The 26,292-nt window shown below is 42.0% G+C and overlaps 1 protein-coding gene and 2 pseudogenes across 2 annotated transcripts in view; 2 read left to right on the forward strand and 1 right to left on the reverse strand.

The window, feature by feature from the left end:
* Positions 1–26,292, forward strand: part of FOXK1 (forkhead box K1) — a 288,084-nt gene that overhangs the window by 9,106 nt on the left and 252,686 nt on the right. The gene's annotated exons all lie outside the window — the stretch shown is intronic.
* On the reverse strand, positions 15,789–15,908 carry LOC134946271 (5S ribosomal RNA; annotated as a pseudogene).
* LOC134946272 (5S ribosomal RNA) lies at positions 21,045–21,164 on the forward strand (annotated as a pseudogene).

Genomic DNA, 26,292 nt, shown 5'->3' on the forward strand with positions numbered 1-26,292 from the left:
AGCCCCCCAGAATTAGGGGATGTGTTTTTGAACTGTAAACGGGATTTATCATTCTACTTACCTTTTAGTAGTCTTGTTTTATTGGTAGCAGCGCTATTTGCACCACTGTTCACACACATATATATATATATATATATATATATATATATATATATATATATATATATATATATATATATATATATATATATATTGTACCTTACTGCCCCGGCACTCCCAGTATCCACTGGGGGATATGTCCTGCTTCGGTGCCTTCCTCCGTGGAGGGCTTTGGTGAGGCCCCCCAAAATATTTCAATCAAAGAAAAGGCGGCACTCGGAGACTGTCATAAAATCTTGTAATGGTGCAAAAAGAAATCAACGTTTCGGGGACCAGTTCCCCTTCTTCAGGATAAGTGTAACCACAGCACTACAAACATTTAAATACTTAAAAGAAGTACTTACCCCCCACATCACACCCAATCACCTGGCGTCTCCCCTGGTCACGCCGCCGATCTCACCGCCCGGCGCCGCCGGGCGCGTCTGCCGCAGCCGGAAGTGACGTTGCGGGAGTATGCCGCGTTACCATGGAGACGCTGGCAATACATAATAGAAAAAGCATATGCAAACATCGTTTTAAAAAAATACTGTGCAAACTAGGAACTGGTTACATACTAGTGCAAATCTGTATTAAAGTGCTAATGTCAAATGTAAAAACAGTGTTTATACACATTTTATACCCGTGCAAAAAATATATAAATGACAAGTAAGCATCCTACATACTAATACTAATATCCAGTGCAGCTACTGTCCGTCCTGATTCTGAACCGTGTCGACAATGTATGTATAAGGTATCTAGTATTACAACTTCTGGGGAATCTTTCTCAGGAACTCGTCCCTGACCATATATTAACCTACTCCTCCAATAGCCTCAATACTACAGGCAAATTGATCTAAAAGAATACACTGGCCTGCTGCATCATGTAATCCGTCCATCTAACTCCTCCTCGCCTGTCAGTGCTGTAAAACTATTGAGGTGTATTCAATCCTGGACTCCGCAACTAGCACACTAAGGACCTCATACCCCTCGCCACTAAGGAGAATTAAAGAAAATTAATGAGCCCTAAATTCTCATTGAAACCCCCCCGGTTTCAGGGTTTGCAGTCTATGAATCCACATGGATTCTAACTGCAAAAGTTTTTTACCCCTATTCCCTCCCCGGGGGGATTCTGGCACATGATCAATGATCCGATGTTTAAATGTCGCCATGCTATGTCTGAACTCCACAAAATGTTTAGCCACCGGCTGTTCACCACTGCCCGCCGCCAAAGCATTCCTGATAGCTTGTCTGTGCTGAGCCATTCGCACTTTGAAATTTTCTTAATAATGTGCTGGAATCTTTCAGATGTGTGCTCGTTCCCTGTATACAGGGTTGCAAATAGCAATCCAGGTAGATAGCCACAGGTTCACACAGAGACCCCCTGGCAGAAATGATGGGTCTGCCCGGAGGCCTCTGTGCGTCTTTGTGGATCTTAGGGATCGTATGAAAGATGGGCGTTACTGGGAAATCAGGACACAACCTTACATACACATCAGCAGTGATAATACCCTCAGACTTGGCTTGCTCTAAAAGCTGGATTAATTCAGCCTTAAACGTCTGTGAAGGGTCTTTTGCTAACTTGCAATAGGTGTTAACATCACTAAGTAATCTCAAACACTCATTAGTATAGTCTGTGGTATTTTGGACCACTACGGAGCCGCCCTTATCCGCTCTGCGGATCACTATGTCCTTTCTTTCACTCAATGCCTTCAAAGCCCCTCTTTCTTCATGCTGTAAATTGTGAAATTTACGTGCCCCACTCTTCTTATCAGGAATTTCCAGCATTCTGTGAAACGTTTTTAATGATGCATTGTGAGTGATCGGGTCAAACCGTGACTTGGGGCCCAATTGTGCTATTCTCTGTGGTAGCGGAGCCTTTGCTTGTTGCGGGGGTTGTTTACTGTAATATTCCTTTAATTTTAAAGTGCGGTGCAGTTTGTAAAAATTAACTTTCTGATTAAATTCATTTCCAAAGTTCGTCGGAACATAAGACAGGCCCTTGTTGAGTACTCTCACCTCGGCTGGTGTCAATGGTGTTGGAGAAAGGTTAAAGATTACCGTTTCTTCGTTTTTGGTGCTTTCGGTCTGCTTTTGCCGCTTGTTTTGTCCCCCTCGCCTCGTGTGGAATCGTTTCGTCCCCGTGCGGCCAACCCAGCACGGGTTCTTGGCTCTAAAGGGGTCTCACGTTGAGAAGAAACCGACGCTGACCCGTGTGTGTCGTCAGAGTCACTGGCTGAGGTGATATTAGGGACCATGCCTCTCCTATCCCTCCTGCCCACAAAGGCCCTGGGTCTGGTGTTAGTATTAGAAGAGTTGCCCAACCATGGGTACACCCTGTGGTGCGCATAGTCCATCTGCACTTTGCAGAGCTTCTCCTTCTTAAATTTAATCAGATTGGTCCTGTATGTATCTACTTGTTCTTTTAATTTGTCCATCCACTGTTTGGACTCCGTGGACGCCAAAAGCTCAACGTGTTCCTGCTCAAAACTTGTGATCTGCTCCTTAGTCTTCTCACACTCTTTGGTGGACTCTTCTACTACCAGCAGTATTAAGTCCATTGAGCACTTGTTTAGCACCGACACCCACTTCTTACAGAACTCCATACTATACCGCCCAATAGTGGGCACATTGTGCACCCTAAAACCTCGTGGTAATTGCTTGGCTCGGTAGTAGTCCGATAACGTCCGTCCATGGTATTGGAAATCAAGTTCCCGCTTTTTAAGCCGTAGTAGCGTTTTGAAAGCTTCATCATTTGTTGTAGCAATGCTTTCATTAAAAGCTGGTTCTTTGTGCAACACCATTGACACCAGCCGAGGTGAGAGTACTCCAACAAGGGCCTGTCTTATGTTCCGACGAACTTTGGAAATGAATTTAATCAGAAAGTTAATTTTTACAAACTGCACCGCACTTTAAAATTAAAGGAATATTACAGTAAACAACCCCCGCAACAAACGAAGGCTCCGCTACCACAGAGAATAGCACAATTGGGCCCCAAGTCACGGTTTGACCCGATCACTCACAATGCATCATTAAAAACGTTTCACAGAATGCTGGAAATTCCTGATAAGAAGAGTGGGGCACGTAAATTTCACAATTTACAGCATGAAGAAAGAGGGGCTTTGAAGGCATTGAGTGAAAGAAAGGACATAGTGATCCGCAGAGCGGATAAGGGCGGCTCCGTAGTGGTCCAAAATACCACAGACTATACTAATGAGTGTTTGAGATTACTTAGTGATGTTAACACCTATTGCAAGTTAGCAAAAGACCCTTCACAGACGTTTAAGGCTGAATTAATCCAGCTTTTAGAGCAAGCCAAGTCTGAGGGTATTATCACTGCTGATGTGTATGTAAGGTTGTGTCCTGATTTCCCAGTAACGCCCATCTTTTATACGATCCCTAAGATCCACAAAGACGCACAGAGGCCTCCGGGCAGACCCATCATTTCTGCCAGGGGGTCTCTGTGTGAACCTGTGGCTATCTACCTGGATTGCTATTTGCAACCCTGTATACAGGGAACGAGCACACATCTGAAAGATTCCAGCACATTATTAAGAAAATTTCACTCCATTGAACAGGTACCGGCCGACACAACGTTGGTTACCATCGACGTTACTAGCCTATATACTTGCATACCACACCAACAGGGTTTGAATGCAGTAAGACGTTTAATTACAGGTAATGCATTGTACACTGGGCCGGATATAGATTTTTTCATGGAGTTATTACAGTTCACCTTATCGCACAATTTCTTCATTTTTGACGGACAATTTTATAAACAGCGAACGGGGTGTGCCATGGGATCTTCCGTGGCACCCTCGTTCGCCAATGCCTTTATGTGGGAGGTGGAACGTCAATTGTTTTTGGCTGACGCAATAACAACAAGTCGTTTGTTCATCTATTACCGATATATAGATGATGTACTGATCTTTTGGCGAGGTGAAGTGCATGATTTAATATCCCTAATTGACAGTCACAATGCATCAGATAGCCCCGTCAAATTTACGATGAGTTTGAGCCAACATGAAATGTGTTACTTAGATATTCTTATCAAATTACACGAAGGCAGGATTGAGACATGCTTATATAAAAAACCCACTGACCGCAACACAGTGTTGCGGTATGACAGCTTTCACCCGACCTCCACTATTAGAGGCCTGCCATACTCACAATTTCTGCGGGTATGCAGGTCCAATACAAATGTGGAGGTCAGGGACAAACAACTGGATGAAATGGAGGGCAGACTTCGGGACAGGTGCTTTCCCCCAAAATTGTTACGCAAGGCCCGTAAAAAGGCTACAGCCTTGAGAAGAGAAGACACCCTCCAATCAGTACCACCTAAGGATACCTCCAGCTGTATTCCGTGGGTGAGTGCATACGATGTCAATAGCGGACAGGTTAAGTACAGACTGCGAAGGCTCTGGCCCGTAGTCACATCGGACCCTGAGCTAGCAGTCTTCAAGAATAAACGGATTATGCCGAGTTACACTAAAGGGCGTAGTATCAAAGACATCCTTGTCAAAACTGACATGGCTAAGTTAAAAGTGGCCCCCACCCACCATTTTTTAAGTAGAAAAAATGGGTGCTATAAATGCACGGGCTGCACGACGTGTGCACACATGTCCCCAGGTGATAGTATTTCCCACCCCTTCTCAGGAAAAAGTTTCAAGATCAGGTGGCCCTTAACTTGTAGCACCAGGTTTGTTATATATGCCATCATGTGCCCATGTGGCCGGTATTATATAGGGAAGACTGAGTGCCAGTTCAAAGTGCGAATGGCTCAGCACAGACAAGCTATCAGGAATGCTTTGGCGGCGGGCAGTGGTGAACAGCCGGTGGCTAAACATTTTGTGGAGTTCAGACATAACATGGCGACATTTAAACATCGGATCATTGATCATGTGCCAGAATCCCCTCGGGGAGGGAATAGGGGTTAAAAACTTTTGCAGTTAGAATCCATGTGGATTCATAGACTGCAAACCCTGAAACCGGGGGGTTTCAATGAGAATTTAGGGCTCATTAATTTTCTTTAATTCTCCTTAGTGGCGAGGGGTATGAGGTCCTTAGTGTGCTAGTTGTGGAGTCCAGGATTGAATACACCTCAATAGTTTTACAGCACTGACAGGCGAGGAGGAGTTAGATGGACGGATTACATGATGCAGCAGGCCAGTGTATTCTTTTAGATCAATTTGCCTGTAGTATTGAGGCTATTGGAGGAGTAGGTTAATATATGGTCAGGGACGAGTTCCTGAGAAAGATTCCCCAGAAGTTGTAATACTAGATACTTTATACATACATTGTCGACACGGTTCAGAATCAGGACGGACAGTAGCTGCACTGGATATTAGTATTAGTATGTAGGATGTTTACTTGTCATTTATATATTTTTTGCACGGGTATAAAATGTGTATAAACACTGTTTTTACATTTGACATTAGCACTTTAATACAGATTTGCACTAGTATGTAACCAGTTCCTAGTTTGCACAGTATTTTTTTAAAACGATGTTTGCATATGCTTTTTCTATTATGTATTGCCAGCGTCTCCATGGTAACGCGGCATACTCCCGCAACGTCACTTCCGGCTGCGGCAGACGCGCCCGGTGGCGCGGGCGGTGAGATCGGCGGCGTGACCAGGGGAGACGCCAGGTGATTGGGTGTGATGTGGGGGGTAAGTACTTCTTTTAAGTATTTAAATGTTTGTAGTGCTGTGGTTACACTTATCCTGAAGAAGGGGAACTGGTCCCCGAAACGTTGATTTCTTTTTGCACCATTACAAGATTTTATGACAGTCTCCGAGTGCCGCCTTTTCTTTGATTGATAGATATATATATATATATATATATATATATATATATATATATATATACAGGTTGAGTATCCCATATCCAAATATTCCGAAATACGGAATATTCCGAAATACGGACTTTTTTGAGTGAGCGTAAGATAGTGAAACCTTTGTTTTTTGATGGCTCAATGTACACAAACTGTGTTTAATACACACAGTTATTAAAAATATTGTATTAAATGACATTCAGGCTGTGTATATAAGGTGTATATGAAACATAGATGAATTGTGTGAATGTACACACACTTTGTTTAATGCACAAAGTTATAAAAAATATTGGCTAAAATGACCTTCAGGCTGTGTGTATAAGGTGTATCTGAAACATAAATGCATTCTGTGCTTAGACTTGGGTCCCATCACCATGATATCTCATTATGGTATGCAATTATTCCAAAATACGGAAAAATACCATATCCAAAATACCTCTGGTCCCAAGCATTTTGGATAAGGGATACCCAACCTGTATATAGGCTATATATCGGACTAACATAGGTGAAGACAAATTTATTGTTCAGAAGCCAACGTTTCAAGGCCCTCCGGCCTTTTCGTCAGGGCATGACAGTGTAAATAAAACATACCTTATATAGGGACATACTCCCTAATGGTAACGGTGTTCTCCTGATGGAGTGCCGCCTGGTCTGTATATATGGACATATATTTGGATAAATTGGAGGGTGCCCTGGCAGTTGGATAACTGAACCTAGAGTGTCATTCTACACTGCTGTGTGTATGTGTGTGTAATTATTTATATATATATACAGGTTGAGTATCCCTTATCCAAAATGCTTGGGACCAGGAGTATTTTGGATATCGGATTATTCCATATTTTGGAATAATTGCATCCCATAATGAGATATCATGGCGATGGGACCCAAGTATAAGCACACAATTCATTTATGTTTCATATACACCTAATACACACAGCCTGAAGGTCATTTAATGCAATATTTTTAATAACTTGGTGTATTAAACAAAGTCTGTGTGCATTGAGCCATCAGAAAACAAAGGTTTCACTATTTCACTCTCACTTAAAAAATTCCGTATTTCAGAATATTCCGTATTTCGGAATATTTGGATATGGGATACTAAACCTGTGTATATATGTGTATATATATGTGTATATATGTGTGTATATATATATATATATATATATATATATATATATATATATATATATATATATATATATATACGAAGAAAGTCCTGTACTCGCATCAAATCTTCCAGGGTGGGTGCTATCCCAACAGAACGAAGTCCGCTGAATATATGGGTGTCCACGAAGGTGGCGGGCGCACTCTCACAAATGTACAGATTCTTTAGTAATATCAACTATTCTTTATTGTAGCCTCATAAATCGACGTTTCGATCCTTCCACAGGATCTTTTTCAAGAAAGGCAGTACGATGTCATTGTTTCATGATTTGCAATCATTAATTAATGCCTAAAAAGAATATACAAATGAGAAAAGACTCAGCCTCCCAGGCCCCTTAAAAATGGCAGAAAATCTATCTAAACAGGGCATTAATTGCCCCATTCACATAGTGCCTATAGTGTAAAATCAATATAATTATCAAAATATTTAATAAACACCTTCAACCAAAGTGCAACTTTTCACCAAAGTGTTCACAGGGACCACCACTGTCCCTACGGCAAAGGTAATAATCATCCACCTAAATGTGCCTAATGAGACCATGTAACCCACACGTGTTTAAAGACTCTCAAGAAAACCAGAGATCACTTACATGCAGGCTTAAAGACAGAGGGACAGTATCCAGGGCCAGAGGACTGCCAACAACATGTGTGATCCTATAGCAACTGCATGCATAATATGAGACTGTTAGACAATTGCATAACTCCACAATTTCAAAAAGCAGTAACATAGTGAAATAGCTATTTACCTATAGCATCACAATCTGAATTTAATATATCCTGGGTTCGTGGATGTTAAATACGGCTGCTGGGCCCAACCTAGTGGAACAATATTTCTTATTCAAAATGTGCAAATCTCAGAACTCGACATACTATATGCATAAAATCAGTCCTTACCATGTGCTGGAGCCTGTCATGTAATCCCAGGAGACATGCTGTGGACAGCCTTGCCCCGGAAGCATATATACGCCCCCAAACCGGAAGTGCGTCCACAACGGAACACAAGCTACTAAGTCCACTCTGTGATTAAAATGTGCATTCACTGCATACACTCACCTCAGATAGGTGATTCCGAACAGACGCTGCTTTCTACCAGTCGCTAAAGCCCTCATGCTTTCACATTCGGCCGCGACTTGCGTTCCATTAACCGGAAGTGGAACGCGATGCGTTCCAAACCCTGGAAGTGAACGCAGTGTAATCCAAACCCCGGAAGTCAAGATAGTTAATTTCTCGTAGCTATGACAGCGCGTACTCACTGATGGAATCAACTAGGGGTAGCTAATAGATTCAGGCTCATCATATCCCCGCCCTGCCTTCTACCAATACCATTAGCTCATCTCTATGAAACAATTAGAAAAAACTCATCTGTATATAACAGCTCTACGGTACTCCGTTACAATAATGAGTGGGGTAAACAGGATAATCAACCTGGATGGCCTATATGGGACTTCGGCTAGAGATCTACAATATAATAAATGTTTTTAAATATAATAAGAAATTTTTAAATGAGTGTAATTATTTAAATTATTTAAATTCATGCCATCAGGGACCTGGGAGGGTGGGCTAACAGACATAATCAAAATACATAAAGACAATACACATATAAAACACAAATGACTACAGGAACACCCCATAGGGGTTGTTTTCATTTAGTCCTCTTGGGGACACCGTATCCAGGTGGCTGATCCAAAAGCATTCCCTCTGTTTCAGCCTCCTGGTCCGGTCTCCACCAGTAACACTCGGTGGCACCCAATCAATGATTTTACATTTGAGACTGGCAACCTGGTGTCGGGCTTCGATAAAATGACGAGCCACCGGCTTATCTGATTTACCACTATTTAATGCCACATGAATAGATGAGCGGTGATTCGCCATTCGATCCCTGAAATTGCGAGTAGTTAACCCAACGTAAAACAATCCGCATGGGCATTTGAGAATGTAGATAACGAAATCTAATCTACAATGTAAATGATATTTCAGTTTAATGGTAGAGCCAGTATGGGGATGGGAAAAAGTGGGCCCCACCATCATTGAGCGACACGTAGTGCAGCTCCCACAGGAAAAACAGCCCGGTTTTTGTTGCAACAACTGGGTAGTGGACATAGGTGCATTGGGATATAATACAGGTCTCATGAGCATTTGCTTTAGGTTCGGACCTCTGCGGTACGCCAGCATAGGGGAATTCATGCGTGTAAATGGTAATGCTGGGTCGGTACTGACAATTGGCCAGTGTTTCTTGAGTACCTTGTTGAGGTGCCCTGAGTGGTTATCATACCGTGTAGCAAAGACTAGACGATTGTCTAATCTATCCTTATTCTTAGGTTTTGTCCCTGCAAAGATATCACGGGCTTTAGATAAACAGTGTGAAAGGGTCTTATGTGTATACCCGCGTTCCAAAAAACGCGCTTGAACCTCTTTGAGTTGAATTTCAATGTTAGTTCTATCTGAGTTAATTCTTAATACTCTTAAAAATTGATACACTGGTAAATTCTCCTTTAATGCAGGGGGATGGTGACTGGTGGCATGAAGAGTCAAATTTCTGTCTGTAGGTTTTCTATAGACAGAAGTGACAAAAGTGTCTCCAACCTTGCTAATATGTACATCTAAAAAATTAATTTCAGAATCAGAAATACTGGAGATAAACTTTATAGGGTTATCCAACTGGTTAAGATTGTTGACCATAGTGTGGAACGCTGACTCGGTGCCGTTCCAAAGTAAAAAAACATCATCGATAAAGCGACGATAAAATAAAATTTGATGACCATATTGTGGAAAGATCTGGGTAGTTTCATAATTTGTCATATATAAGTTGGCATACGACGGGGCCAAATTGGACCCCATCGCCGTGCCCTCTAATTGTATAAAGTACATGTCTTTATACAAAAAATTATTGGAACGCAAAACCAATTCAGTGAGTTCAATAATACATTCTGTTGGTACTATGTTTGTGTGGTGAGACGTCAGTGCGGCTCGCACAGTTTCCAATCCACTGTCATGTGGAATGACCGTGTACAATGAATTTACATCCATTGTGGCCAAAAGGCACGATGTGTGCTTACAATCAACATTTTTCAATTGTTGAAGGAAGTCACCTGTGTCTTTTATGTAGCTCATGCTTTCGACCACTATTGGCTGGAGGATACTATCCACAAATTTGGCTAACGGTTGCAATAAAGAACCTTCCGCCGCTATGATGGGTCGTCCAGGGGGTTGTACCAGGGTTTTATGAACCTTCGGTAAAGTATATAGGATCGGACACCGAGGGTGTTCGACTGATAGGTATGAAAATAGTTCATCATCAAACCAACCATTATTTCTCCCTCTTCTAAGACACTCGTCTATGGAGCGTTTAATATCCGGTATAGGATTAGAGTTGACTTGTTTATAGCTCTCCCGGTCAGCTAGCTGGCGCATGATCTCTCGATCGTAATCCTGCCAGTCTTGGACCACCACTGCCCCGCCCTTGTCGGCAGGGCGTATAACAATACTGGAATCTGCTCTCAATTTAGTCAAAGATTTCCTTTCAGATTGTGATAAATTATCAAATTGTCTAGGGGGGAGAAATTACTGGTATCCCTCTGAACTACCCTCAAGAATGTTTTAAGACTGGCGTTCTGTGTGGGTGGATCAAATGTTGAGCTTTTTTTTAAAGGGGGATGGTGTATTTTTACTCATTTTATCTGAAAAAAACTCTTTTAGTCGCAATTGCCGACCAAATTTAAATTGGTCAATGCTGCTTTCAAAACGGTTGTGGTGGCACGTGGGTACGAAGGACAAGCCATGAGCTAAAAGTGACAAGTCAGCTTCGTCAAGTTGGATACTAGATAAATTAAAGACGACATTTACGTCTTTTTTGGTCTCCCTCTTCTTCGAGTACCAGCTTCGTCTGGGATGTGGTCTACACTGCCTTTTTTGTTTCCTGCCGTCATTGTAGAGTCGGAGCCCTGGTCCAAAAAACGTCTCTGTTGAGTGCCCTCATTAGGATCAGTGTCAGATGTTGAGATAGAGGAAGCGAGCTCCCGTGTATACCTGGGGGCTCGTTTTCTCCTAGGAAACCTACCCATCTGGTTACTGGGATTTTGGGTATTACCCAAAAGCCATCTGTACACCAAATGGTTTTTATAATCACTGGTGACAACGGCTAATTTTTTACGTTTAAAAGAAATAAGCTCTCGGTGATAAGTATCGATCTGTGTTTGTAGCTTATCAATCCATTTTTGAGATTTATCCTCTGTCAGCACTGGTATTGCTGTAATATTTGTCGCCTCAATCTCAATCTTAATGTTCTTTAACTCGAACCCGACCTCCTCTATGACTAGAGCCATGAGGTCGAAGGAACATTTATTGAGGATTCCGCACCACCGACTACAAAATTTAGGATTGCTCCTGCTTAATGTAGGTGTGTTGGTGATGCGGAATCCTCTGGGTATCTGCCGTCGTCGATGATACTCTGAAAGAAATTGGCCGTGGAGCTTTAGGTCAACCTCTTTTTGGCGTTGTTTAATAAGCTTATAGAAAACATCGACCGGTGTATCTGCAGGCAGAGACTCAAAATCTATCTTTTCAAAGAGTAGCTTTTCAACCTCTTCATCAGTGAATGAAATGGTTCCCTGTTCTGCCAAGGATAATAACCCATCGTCTAGTAGGTAATACTGAGGGGATACAATCGATTCTTGGATATTACTATCGATTTACAAACTGGATCGTTTCACCGTCTCAACTCAAGAAGCTGAGATATAACATACAACATACACAACAAAAACTTAGCCCATATATAGTCAATTCTCACATATATACAAATTGGCACAGATGGGTATCAGGAAACTGGAGAATAATCCCCAGCAATGTGATATACGAAGAAAGTCCTGTACTCGCATCAAATCTTCCAGGGTGGGTGCTATCCCAACAGAACGAAGTCCGCTGAATATATGGGTGTCCACGAAGGTGGCGGGCGCACTCTCACAAATGTACAGATTCTTTAGTAATATCAACTATTCTTTATTGTAGCCTCATAAATCTGTTTATGAGGGCTGTTTTTCCTGTGGGAGCTGCACTACTGCTGATCAATGATCAATGATCAATGATCGCTGCTCAATGATGGTGGGGCCCACTTTTTCCCATCCCCATACTGGCTCTACCATTAAACTGAAATATCATTTACATTGTAGATTAGATTTCGTTATCTACATTCTCAAATGCCCATGCGGATTGTTTTACGTTGGGTTAACTACTCGCAATTTCAGGGATCGAATGGCGAATCACCGCTCATCTATTCATGTGGCATTAAATAGTGGTAAATCAGATAAGCCGGTGGCTCGTCATTTTATCGAAGCCCGACACCAGGTTGCCAGTCTCAAATGTAAAATCATTGATTTGGTGCCACCGAGTGTTACTGGTGGAGACCGGACCAGGAGGCTGAAACAGAGGGAATGCTTTTGGATCAGCCTCCTGGATACGGTGTCCCCAAGAGGACTAAATGAAAACAACCCCTATGGGGTGTTCCTGTAGTCATTTGTGTTTTATATGTGTATTGTCTTTATGTATTTTGATTATGTCTGTTAGCCCACCCTCCCAGGTCCCTGATGGCATGAATTTAAATAATTTAAATAATTACACTCATTTAAAAATTTCTTATTATATTTAAAAACATTTATTATATTGTAGATCTCTAGCCGAAGTCCCATATAGGCCATCCAGGTTGATTATCCTGTTTACCCCACTCATTATTGTAACGGAGTACCGTAGAGCTGTTATATACAGATGAGTTTTTTCTAATTGTTTCATAGAGATGAGCTAATGGTATTGGTAGAAGGCAGGGCGGGGATATGATGAGCCTGAATCTATTAGCTACCCCTAGTTGATTCCATCAGTGAGTACGCGCTGTCATAGCTACGAGAAATTAACTATCTTGACTTCCGGGGTTTGGATTACACTGCGTTCACTTCCAGGGTTTGGAACGCATCGCGTTCCACTTCCGGTTAATGGAACGCAAGTCGCGGCCGAATGTGAAAGCATGAGGGCTTTAGCGACTGGTAGAAAGCAGCGTCTGTTCGGAATCACCTATCTGAGGTGAGTGTATGCAGTGAATGCACATTTTAATCACAGAGTGGACTTAGTAGCTTGTGTTCCGTTGTGGACGCACTTCCGGTTTGGGGGCGTATATATGCTTCCGGGGCAAGGCTGTCCACAGCATGTCTCCTGGGATTACATGGCAGGCTCCAGCACATGGTAAGGACTGATTTTATGCATATAGTATGTCGAGTTCTGAGATTTGCACATTTTGAATAAGAAATATTGTTCCACTAGGTTGGGCCCAGCAGCCGTATTTAACATCCACGAACCCAGGATATATTAAATTCAGACTGTGATGCTATAGGTAAATAGCTATTTCACTATGTTAGTGCTTTTTGAAATTGTGGAGTTATGCAATTGTCTAACAGTCTCATATTATGCATGCAGTTGCTATAGGATCACACATGTTGTTGGCAGTCCTCTGGCCCTGGATACTGTCCCTCTGTCTTTAAGCCTGCATGTAAGTGATCTCTGGTTTTCTTGAGAGTCTTTAAACACGTGTGGGTTACATGGTCTCATTAGGCACATTTAGGTGGATGATTATTACCTTTGCCGTAGGCACAGTGGTGGTCCCTGTGAACACTTTGGTGAAAAGTTGCACTTTGGTTGATGGTGTTTATTAAATATTTTGATAATTATATTGATTTTACACTATAGGCACTATGTGAATGGGGCAATTAATGCCCTGTTTACATAGATTTTCTGCCATTTTTAAGGGGCCTGGGAGGCTGAGTCTTTTCTCATTTGTATATTCTTTTTAGGCATTAATTAATGATTGCAAATCATGAAACAATGACATCGTACTGCCTTTCTTGAAAAAGATCCTGTGGAAGGATCGAAACGTCGATTTATGAGGCTACAATAAAGAATAGTTGATATTACTAAAGAATCTGTACATTTGTGAGAGTGCGCCCGCCACCTTCGTGGACACCTATATATATATATATATATATATATATATATATATATATATATATATATATATATATATATTTTCGCTCACCACAGTCTGGCACTCAGATAACACGTTAAATGTGCACCTTTAACGCCATGATGATAATGGCAACACTGACACGTTGAAAGAATCTACCTGTGTTAGGTCTTTATTCTGCTTAGTGCTGCACTTTTGATGTGTTATTTTGTGTGTGTGTGTGTGTGTGTATATCTATATCTATCTCTATCTCTATCTCTATCTATATATATATATATATATATATATATATATATATATATGTAGAAAATATATGTACAGCGCCACTTGTGGGATGAATTCCAAAATTATATAAAACTGATTAAAAAAGAGAATATCTTTAAAAACACACACACTCCCTTGTTTTAGGTGTCTGCCACCCCCTAAAAATGCAATGCTGGTGGAGTAATGCTAAAAAGTATGGAAAAAATGGGGGATAGGGGTACCGGCGACATGTGTTGTTTAAAAAGTATGTACTAAAAATACCCTGAATTTATGAGCCAAAAAATATATATATAAAAATATAAAAATTTAATGCAATATAAAAGTTACTAGATAAAAAGTACAAATTTTCAATAGATACAAATATAAGATAAGAGAATAGACTTAGCTTTTAAAAATAATAGGCAGGGGTCAGTGCAGGGAACCCAACGCGTTTCGTCACATATGACTTCTTCAAAGGGTAGGGACAGAATGATTCCTTAAGCCTATTTATACCCTTACATACTGGGTAAGGAGTTGTGACATCACAGGTGGTCAGGTGATCCAATCTAAAGGTCACACATAGAAATATACATGATGGTAGTATTAAAACATCACCGCAGTCTGTGGGTGTCATTAGGGGCATATTAGCATCTAAAACGAGTGGTTTATAAGTTCAAAATGTGTATATATACTGTGTGGGAAGGATTAGAACGTTAAATAACGGCACTTCCGCCACACTTCCGGTGACGGAGGCCGCGGGTCACATGACTTCGGGTACTTCCGCCCCACTTCCTGTGCGCGTCTGCGCATGCGCCGGCGGCGAAACCCGGTTTTTGTCTCTATGTCAATACATTCTGTTGTGTCTCCTCAGTCTCTGGTCCTGGTTTTCTCCTCTACGGCGGCCATTTCTTTGTATTGAAAGTCCATAGGAATCAAGGGAGTTGCGGTGGCCATTTTGTTGGAGTTTCAGGAGACCCATATTCATTTCACTTAGAAATATCCATGGCAACGTTTCCATGTAAAAGATAGAAACAAGCAATTGGTAGTGATCCTTATATTGGTGTTTTTTAACATAGAACAACAGTTGTCTATTTCAAAACAACCCATAGGCTAATATTGAATATGTATGTAAGTTATAAATTAATAATACAGTGATCCGCTTGAACTGACTGACAGGGCACTTTCAGGTGAAGCTAAGGTGAGGGGGAGGTGCATATACCATATATGTATACTGCAAATATAGCTGTTTTAAAGGCTTCTATTTTCAGCACATTATGTAAATCTTATGTAAATATATATAAAATTATAATATTATAAATGAGTAATAGTAGATAATAATTTTGCTGGAAATTTTATTAAATATTTATTTCTCAATTAGATAGTTTTTATTTTTCTTCAAAGGACATACTTAGTCGTGGGGGTGATAAGTGCTGATAGATCGCCCACCAGTTGGCTTGACGTCCTATCGTCACTCACTACAGTACCTGATCTTCCCAGGTAGTCCCCTTCCCTGGTACTGGTCAGGCCCGATACACTGCTTAGCTTCCAAGATCGGACGAGGTTGGGCGTGCCAGTGTGGTATGACTGTATACACGTGTGAGACGTCGTAACACTGGTGATCCGATCGCTCAATAACACTCGAAAACAGATTAGCTTAATTAATTTTATTAGAGTGCAGGAGTGTGTTTAATAAGAGGGAGATTGTGGATATGAAAAGCAGGACTAAATGAAAAAGGAGGATACTGCACCTCACAGGAAAGGTGCAATCTCGTATCCTTCGTTCAGGCCTGTTGGTTGCAGGGTTCCCAACTGGAAAATCCAGTACATTTCGCGTCTTGAGAGCTTGTTTGCAAGGTCACCACCTCTCTCACCCAGGTCCACATGCTCAATCGCCTTGAACGTAAGGTCCTCTGGATTTGAATTGTGTTGTAATGTGAAATGTCTGGAGACCGTGTGGCTTTCGACTTTATTTTTAATATTTCTAATATGTTCCTGGATCCTTATTTTCAACGGTCTCTTGGTCTTGCCTACATATTTCATCCCGCAGGCACATTCCAATAGGTAGATCACGGACGTTGTATTGCAGTTCATGAAATGTTTAATGGTATATTCTTTCTTATTTTCCATGTCACTGAAGGTTCTTCTATTCCGATGTAAATATTCACATACGTTACACTTCCCACATTTATATGATCCTAAACACTTAATCATCGGGATCCTTTGGGTTGGTTTCTCCTTTATCATGCTGGGTGCCAGGCAGTCCTTCAGGTTTCTTGACTTCTTGAAAATAAGTGTTGGTTCGGGCGGTAGGATATCTTTTAATACTGAGTCCATCAGAAGAATGTTCCAGTGCTTTTTAAGTGAATTCCTTATTATTCTCTCATGTTGACTGTAGGAGGTAATAAAAGCGACTGCGTCCTTCATTTCGTCTCTCGGTTTGTATCTCAGCAAGTCTTCTCTATTCAAATTTCTTGTCTTCTTCATTGCTTCATTCAAGATGGGCTCAGGGTACTCTTTGTCTTGGAATCTTCTCTTATATATCTCCAGTTGGTCTTCACAGTCTTTTGTACTTGTGCAGTTTCTCTTAATCCTGGAGAACTGTGAGGCCGGTATGTTGCTCTTCCATTTCTCTAGATGGTTACTTCGGAAATGCAAATAACTATTCATGTCGACCTCTTTGATGAAATTCTTAGTGGTAACGCCTCCAGACTCCCCAGTTAAAACCAGGTCCAAGTATTAAACCGACCTACTATTGGTAATTGAGGTGAAGGTCAAGTTCATATTGTTATTGCCCAGCATTGTTAAAAACTCAGTAAAAGATTCAGGGGTGCCGTCCCAAATGATTAAAATATCGTCGATATAACGTTTGTAAAAGACCACTTTCTCCTTAAAAGCAACTGAACTGTAGACATGTGTTTCTTCCCAACATCCCATGAAAAGATTTGCAAAGCTTGGGGCAAAAATAGTCCCCATAGCTGTGCCACAGCATTGTAAGTAAAACTGATTTAAAAACTTAAAATAGTTGTGGCTGAGGATAAAATGCATAAGATCGCAAATAAAATTTCGGTGAATGGGAGTCAGAGATGGATCATTATCTAGGTATTCCCTACATGCAGCGATGCCTTTTGAGTGTTCGATGCATGTGTACAACGATTGTACGTCCACAGTCGCCCAGATGTATGTGTCCTTCCATTCCACTGTCCTTAGTATGTTAAGTACTGATGTCGTATCCTTAAGATATGATGGCAGGTCCTTCACATAATTCTTTAGAAACTTGTCCACATATTCAGATAAATTGGAAGTCAAAGAGCCAATACCCGCCACTATTGGTCTACCGGGCGGGTTGGTCAGGGATTTATGTATTTTAGGTAAAAAGTAAAAAATGGGGGTTATGGGATTGGATTGCATGAGATATTGGTATTCTTCCTTTGTTATCACATCGTTTCGTAGGCCATGTAGAAGTATAGTCCTCAATTCTTCCACAAAAAGTACCTGTGGATCCCCATCGAGTGGTGTGTAGGAATTATTATCTCCCAGCAGTCTTAGCGCCTCCTTTGTATAGAGGTCATAGTCCATTATAACCAATCCCCCCCCTTTGTCAGCTTGCTTGATAATTATGTTCTTATTTCTTTGTAGCTTCTTCAAGGCTTCATATTCACAGTTCTTCATATTCTTATCCTTGGGTGGTTTCATTACTGTGTCACACAGGTCTTTCTTTACCATATCATAAAAAAGGCTGACATTGCTCCCCTTTGACTCCAATGGGTAATATTTAGATTTGGGTTTTAAGCCCGATTTTGATTTTGCCTCGTAATTGCTTATTACGGCATCCTCTTTCCTCAAAAAATGTCTTTTCAGAGTCAGTTTTCTCACAAATTTATTTAAGTCAACGAAGGTCTCGAATTTGTTTAAACTGGTTGTTGGTGCAAATGACAATCCTTTGCTAAGGAGTTTAATTTCTGAATCTGTTAAAACGTGCTGTGATAGATTAAAAATACCCTTGTCCTGTGGTTTGATTAATGTAGGTTCCTTCTTTTTAGGTCTCTCCCTCCTACCGCCCCGTTTTCCTCTTCTTCTAACTGTCTTTTCTTCATGGGGGATGCATGCCTGCTGTCCTCTCTCACCATTCCTCTTATCATGTCCTTCGTTCGTGCGCCCGTTCTTACCGATAAAAAATCCTGATCCCCTGTAGAGTCTCTTCTTTGTAAAGCTGAAAACCTATTAGCCGTTCTTAAGTTTGGGTTTGATGGAGAATCTTCACTATTGGTTCTGTTCTTTCTCCCTTTATTAGGTACCTACATTAATCAAACCACAGGACAAGGGTATTTTTAATCTATCACAGCACGTTTTAACAGATTCAGAAATTAAACTCCTTAGCAAAGGATTGTCATTTGCACCAACAACCAGTTTAAACAAATTCGAGACCTTCATTGACTTAAATAAATTTGTGAGAAAACTGACTCTGAAAAGACATTTTTTGAGGAAAGAGGATGCCGTAATAAGCAATTACGAGGCAAAATCAAAATCGGGCTTAAAACCCAAATCTAAATATTACCCATTGGAGTCAAAGGGGAGCAATGTCAGCCTTTTTTATGATATGGTAAAGAAAGACCTGTGTGACACAGTAATGAAACCACCCAAGGATAAGAATATGAAGAACTGTGAATATGAAGCCTTGAAGAAGCTACAAAGAAATAAGAACATAATTATCAAGCAAGCTGACAAAGGGGGGGGATTGGTTATAATGGACTATGACCTCTATACAAAGGAGGCGCTAAGACTGCTGGGAGATAATAATTCCTACACACCACTCGATGGGGATCCACAGGTACTTTTTGTGGAAGAATTGAGGACTATACTTCTACATGGCCTACGAAACGATGTGATAACAAAGGAAGAATACCAATATCTCATGCAATCCAATCCCATAACCCCCATTTTTTACTTTTTACCTAAAATACATAAATCCCTGACCAACCCGCCCGGTAGACCAATAGTGGCGGGTATTGGCTCTTTGACTTCCAATTTATCTGAATATGTGGACAAGTTTCTAAAGAATTATGTGAAGGACCTGCCATCATATCTTAAGGATACGACATCAGTACTTAACATACTAAGGACAGTGGAATGGAAGGACACATACATCTGGGCGACTGTGGACGTACAATCGTTGTACACATGCATCGAACACTCAAAAGGCATCGCTGCATGTAGGGAATACCTAGATAATGATCCATCTCTGACTCCCATTCACCGAAATTTTATTTGCGATCTTATGCATTTTATCCTCAGCCACAACTATTTTAAGTTTTTAAATCAGTTTTACTTACAATGCTGTGGCACAGCTATGGGGACTATTTTTGCCCCAAGCTTTGCAAATCTTTTCATGGGATGTTGGGAAGAAACACATGTCTACAGTTCAGTTGCTTTTAAGGAGAAAGTGGTCTTTTACAAACGTTATATCGACGATATTTTAATCATTTGGGACGGCACCCCTGAATCTTTTACTGAGTTTTTAACAATGCTGGGCAATAACAATATGAACTTGACCTTCACCTCAATTACCAATAGTAGGTCGGTTGAATACTTGGACCTGGTTTTAACTGGGGAGTCTGGAGGCGTTACCACTAAGAATTTCATCAAAGAGGTCGACATGAATAGTTATTTGCATTTCCGAAGTAACCATCTAGAGAAATGGAAGGGCAACATACCGGCCTCACAGTTCTCCAGGATTAAGAGAAACTGCACAAGTACAAAAGACTGTGAAGACCAACTGGAGATATATAAGAGAAGATTCCAAGACAAAGAGTACCCTGAGCCCATCTTGAATGAAGCAATGAAGAAGACAAGAAATTTGAATAGAGAAGACTTGCTGAGATACAAACCGAGAGACGAAATGAAGGACGCAGTCGGTTTTATTACCTCCTACAGTCAACATGAGAGAATAATAAGGAATTCACTTAAAAAGCACTGGAACATTCTTCTGATGGACTCAGTATTAAAAGATATCCTACCGCCCGAACCAACACTTATTTTCAAGAAGTCAAGAAACCTGAAGGACTGCCTGGCACCCAGCATGATAAAGGAGAAACCAACCCAAAGGATCCCGATGATTAAGTGTTTAGGATCATATAAATGTGGGAAGTGTAACGTATGTAAATATTTACATCGGAATAGAAGAACCTTCAGTGACATGGAAAATAAGAAAGAATATACCATTAAACATTTCATGAACTGCAATACAACGTCCGTGATCTACCTATTGGAATGTGCCTGCGGGCTGAAATATGTAGGCAAGACCAAGAGACCGTTGAAAATAAGGATCCAGGAACATATTAGAAATATTAAAAATAAAGTCGAAAGCCACACGGTCTCCAGACATTTCACATTACAACACAATTCAAATCCAGAGGACCTTACGTTCAAGGCGATTGAGCATGTGGACCTGGGTGAGAGAGGTGGTGACCTTGCAAACAAGCTCTCAAGACGCGAAATGTACTGGATTTTCCAGTTGGGAACCCTGCAACCAACAGGCCTGAACGAAGGATACGAGATTGCACCTTTCCTGTGAGGTGCAGTATCCTCCTTTTTCATTTAGTCCTGCTTTTCATATCCACAATCTCCCTCTTATTAAACACACTCCTGCACTCTAATAAAATTAATTAAGCTAATCTGTTTTCGAGTGTTATTGAGCGATCGGATCACCAGTGTTACGACGTCTCACACGTGTATACAGTCATACCACACTGGCACGCCCAACCTCGTCCGATCTTGGAAGCTAAGCAGTGTATCGGGCCTGACCAGTACCAGGGAAGGGGACTACCTGGGAAGATCAGGTACTGTAGTGAGTGACGATAGGACGTCAAGCCAACTGGTGGGCGATCTATCAGCACTTATCACCCCCACGACTAAGTATGTCCTTTGAAGAAAAATAAAAACTATCTAATTGAGAAATAAATATTTAATAAAATTTCCAGCAAAATTATTATCTACTATTACTCATTTATAATATTATAATTTTATATATATTTACATAAGATTTACATAATGTGCTGAAAATAGAAGCCTTTAAAACAGCTATATTTGCAGTATACATATATGGTATATGCACCTCCCCCTCACCTTAGCTTCACCTGAAAGTGCCCTGTCAGTCAGTTCAAGCGGATCACTGTATTATTAATTTATAACTTACATACATATTCAATATTAGCCTATGGGTTGTTTTGAAATAGACAACTGTTGTTCTATGTTAAAAAACACCAATATAAGGATCACTACCAATTGCTTGTTTCTATCTTTTACATGGAAACGTTGCCATGGATATTTCTAAGTGAAATGAATATGGGTCTCCTGAAACTCCAACAAAATGGCCACCGCAACTCCCTTGATTCCTATGGACTTTCAATACAAAGAAATGGCCGCCGTAGAGGAGAAAACCAGGACCAGAGACTGAGGAGACACAACAGAATGTATTGACATAGAGACAAAAACCGGGTTTCGCCGCCGGCGCATGCGCAGACGCGCACAGGAAGTGGGGCGGAAGTACCCGAAGTCATGTGACCCGCGGCCTCCGTCACCGGAAGTGTGGCGGAAGTGCCGTTATTTAACGTTCTAATCCTTCCCACACAGTATATATACACATTTTGAACTTATAAACCACTCGTTTTAGATGCTAATATGCCCCTAATGACACCCACAGACTGCGGTGATGTTTTAATACTACCATCATGTATATTTCTATGTGTGACCTTTAGATTGGATCACCTGACCACCTGTGATGTCACAACTCCTTACCCAGTATGTAAGGGTATAAATAGGCTTAAGGAATCATTCTGTCCCTACCCTTTGAAGAAGTCATATGTGACGAAACGCGTTGGGTTCCCTGCACTGACCCCCTGCCTATTATTTTTAAAAGCTAAGTCTATTCTCTTATCTTATATTTGTATCTATTGAAAATTTGTACTTTTTATCTAGTAACTTTTATATTGCATTACATTTTTATATTTTTATATATATATTTTTTGGCTCATAAATTCAGGGTATTTTTAGTACATACTTTTTAAACAACACATGTCGCCGGTACCCCTATCCCCCATTTTTTCTCTCTCTCTATATATATATATATATATATATATATATATATATATATATATATATATATATATATATAATAATAAAATATTTATTACACATTGAACTGAAATACCTTTATCACATTATCACAGCAGGTGATTATGATGCAGGTCTACTGTCATTGTCCCTGGCCCCCCTTTGTTGTGACAGGCTGTCAATCTGTTGTGGGTCCGTATTCTGCTCAGACAGCAATCCAAGGCACTGGATTATATAAAAACTTTCTGCCCCACTTCCTCAGTGTCTCTTCCCCCCCCCCCCCCCCCCTCCCCACACGCCAAACACACACTGCAGCATAATGCAGGTTCTGTCTTTACTTGCTGATGGTCGGGACTCAGGAGTACAGAGGAACGCAGTGTCATCCTTCCAGCAATCCAGTCCCATAGGAACTACAGTCCCTGGGAGGAGCTGTGCGCTACTGCTGCAGCTGGAGGAGGCAGCTGCAGCGTCATCTGTTAAGACCAGGATCACTGAGGACTGAAGCAGTGGCTCCCTCCAACTCCCTCCGATCGTGAGTTCTGCCTATCTGCCGGCTGCTCTCCCTTCGACCGATCTCCAGCAGTCCCGGCCGGGAGATATCACCCCCAGACCTGCCAAGCTCTACCCCCAAATCGCTGCTCCACCCCCCCCCCCAAAAAAATATCGGTCTCCTGTGGGGATGGATCGGCAGCAGGGGGGGTTTCTAGATACTTGGAACCCCCCCCCCCCCCCTGCGTGCGCTAGTGTGTTCCCTTAAGACTTTAAAAGTAATTCCCACTTGAATCAAATAAGTGCAAGAATGGAAACTTTTACAAATAATTACTTCTGGTCATAGAGATTTAAACCACTTCCAAATGGGTTAGTACGTTTTGAATGTAATAGGGTTGCACTGGATTACTCAATGCTATACTGGTACATTTTTAAAACTAGTCTTGGTTTTCATCACCCTAGTATTTGTTTTCAGATGTGTAGTATAGCTAATTGTATCCTGTGCTATGAGAAGTATTCGATATCCTGGCTGTCGGGATCCCGACAACTATTTTCCCTCTTGGGGTGTCCATGACACCCCTGGAGGGAAAATAAATAGCGTAGCGCGCCACCGTGCCCGCAGCGTAATGGGCCTGCAAGGGACTCTTTTGCACTTGCCCCACTGCCGGCATTCCGGCGGTCTGGATCCCAGTGCCAGTATGCTGAGCGCCGGGATCCCGACCGCCAGGATATCGTGGTACACCACTGTACTATGTAAGTGCATTTTAATTACACTTAATTGTATTGTGTGAAATACTTTTAAATATTTATTTTTACTGATAAATTGACAACTTGGTGAAAGTGCTGTGTTTATTTGATGTGGTATGATAACCCTAATCCTTCCCCTAGTTCCTAACCACAGTACTTACCGTCTGGCTCTGTCGGGATTCCGCTGGCTGTATTCTGTCCGGCGGTATCCCAACTACCAGGATCTTGAATGTATCCCATATGCATGAAAGCAGTGGGGGACTTTTGTTAAAAGTGTTGTGAAGGCAAAAGGTGGTGCTACCCTCATTTACATATAAAGCTTAATTTTCCATTTGAATCCTTACCATATGTTGAACTTTTCTCTGACGTCCTAGTGGATGCTGGGAACTCCGTAAGGACCATGGGGAATAGCGGCTCCGCAGGAGTCTGGGCACATCTAAAGAAAGCTTTAGGATCACCTGGTGTGCACTGGCTCCTCCCCCTATGACCCTCCTCCAAGCCCCAGTTAGATTTCTGTGCCCGACGAGAAGGGTGCACACTAGGGGCTCTCCTGAGCTCTTTGTGAAAGTTTTAGTTTAGGTTTATTATTTTCAGTGAGACCTGCTGGCAACAGGCTCACTGCATCGTGGGACTAAGGGGAGAAGAAACGGACTCACCTGCGTGCAGAGTGGATCGGGTTTCTTAGGCTACTGGACATTAGCTCCAGAGGGACGATCACAGGTTCAGCCTGGATGGGTCCCGGAGCCGCGCCGCCGGCCCCCTTACAGAGCCAGAAGAGCGAAGAGGTCCGGTGAAATCGGCGGCAGAAGACGATCCTGTCTTCAGATAAGGTAGCGCACAGCACCGCAGCTGTGCGCCATTGCTCTCAGCACACTTCACACTCCGGTCACTGAGGGTGCAGGGCGCTGGGGGGGCAGCGCCCTGAGACGCAATAAATCGATAAAAACCTTATATGGCTAAAATAAATGCATCACATATAACTCCTGGGCTATATGGATGCATTTAACCCCTGCCAAAACATACAGAAAAACGGATGATAAGGACGCCGAGAAAGGGGCGGAGCCTATCTCCTCAGCACACTGGCGCCATTTTCCCTCACAGCTCAGTTGGAGGGAAGCTCCCTGGCTCTCCCCTGCAGTCACTACACTACGGAAAGGGGTTAAAAAAGAGAGGGGGGCACAAATTAGGCGCAGTATAAACAATACAGCAGCTATAAAGGGAAAAACACTTATATAAGGTTATCCCTATATATATATAGCGCTCTGGTGTGTGCTGGCAAACTCTCCCTCTGTCTCCCCAAAGGGCTAGTGGGTCCTGTCCTCTATCAGAGCATTCCCTGTGTGTGTGCTGTGTGTCGGTACGTTTGTGTCGACATGTATGAGGAGAAAAATTATGTGGAGACGGAGTAGAGTGTCTGTAATAGTGTTATCACCCCCTAGGGGGTCGACACCTGAGTGGATGTACTGTTGAAATTGCGTGACAGTGTCAGCTTTGTATAAAAGACAGTGGTTGACATGAGACAGCCGGCTACTCAGCTTGTGCATGTCCAGACGTCTCATACAGGGGCTCTAAAGCGCCCGTTACCTCAGATACAGACGCCGACACGGATACTGACTCCTGTGTCGACGGTGAAGAGACAACCGTGATTTCCAATAGGGCCACTCATTGCATGATTGATGCAATGGAAAATGTTTACACTTTTCTGATAATATGGATACCACCAAAAAAAGGGGTATTATGTTTGGTGAGGAAAAACTTCCTGTAGTTTTCCTAAATCTGAAAAATAAAATGAGATGCGTGGGTTTCCCCCCGATAACAATTGATAATTCTAAAAAGTTATTGGCAGTATACCTTTTCCCACCAGAGGTTAGGGTGCGTTGGGAAACACCCCCTACAGGGGATAAGGCGCTCACACGCTTGTAAGAACAAGGGCTCTACCCTCTCTTGAGATGGCCGCCCTTAAGGATCCTGCTGATAAAAAGCAGGAGGGTATCCTAAAATGTATTTACACACATACTAGTGTTATACTGCGACCAGCAATCGCCTCAGCCTGGATGTACAGTGCTGGGTTGGCGTGGTCGGATTCCCTGACTGGAAATATTGATATCCTAGATAAGGACAGTATATTATTGCCTATAGAGCAATTAAAAGATGCATTTCTATATATGCATGATGCACAGCGGAATATTTGCCGACTGGCATCAAGTATAAGTGCGTTGTATTCTACCAGTAAAGTGGTCAGGGATTCCAAACGGCATTTGGAAGTATTGCCTTAAAAAAAAGGGGATGTACCCTAGGTCGCCTCTCAAAATAAGACGCCGTATTATCAGGCGCAGTCCTGGTTGGCAAGCGGACAAAAGGGTTCCTCTTTTCTGCTCGTGACAGAGGGAGAGGAAAATGGCTGCAGAGATCAGCCAGTTCCCAGGAACAGAAACCCTTTTCCGCCTCTGCCAAGCCCTCAGTATGACGCTAGGGCTTTACAAGTTCAGGCACGGTGGGGGCCCGTTCTCAGTGAATTTCAGTGCGCAGTGGGCTCACTCGCAAGTAGACCCCGGGATCCTTCAGGTGTTATCTCAGGGGTACAAAATTGGAATTCGAGACGTATTCCCCTCGCCGTTTCCAAAAAGTCTG

The sequence above is a fragment of the Pseudophryne corroboree genome, chromosome 7 (assembly GCF_028390025.1).
Source record: "Pseudophryne corroboree isolate aPseCor3 chromosome 7, aPseCor3.hap2, whole genome shotgun sequence".
Taxonomy (NCBI): Eukaryota; Metazoa; Chordata; class Amphibia; order Anura; family Myobatrachidae; genus Pseudophryne; species Pseudophryne corroboree.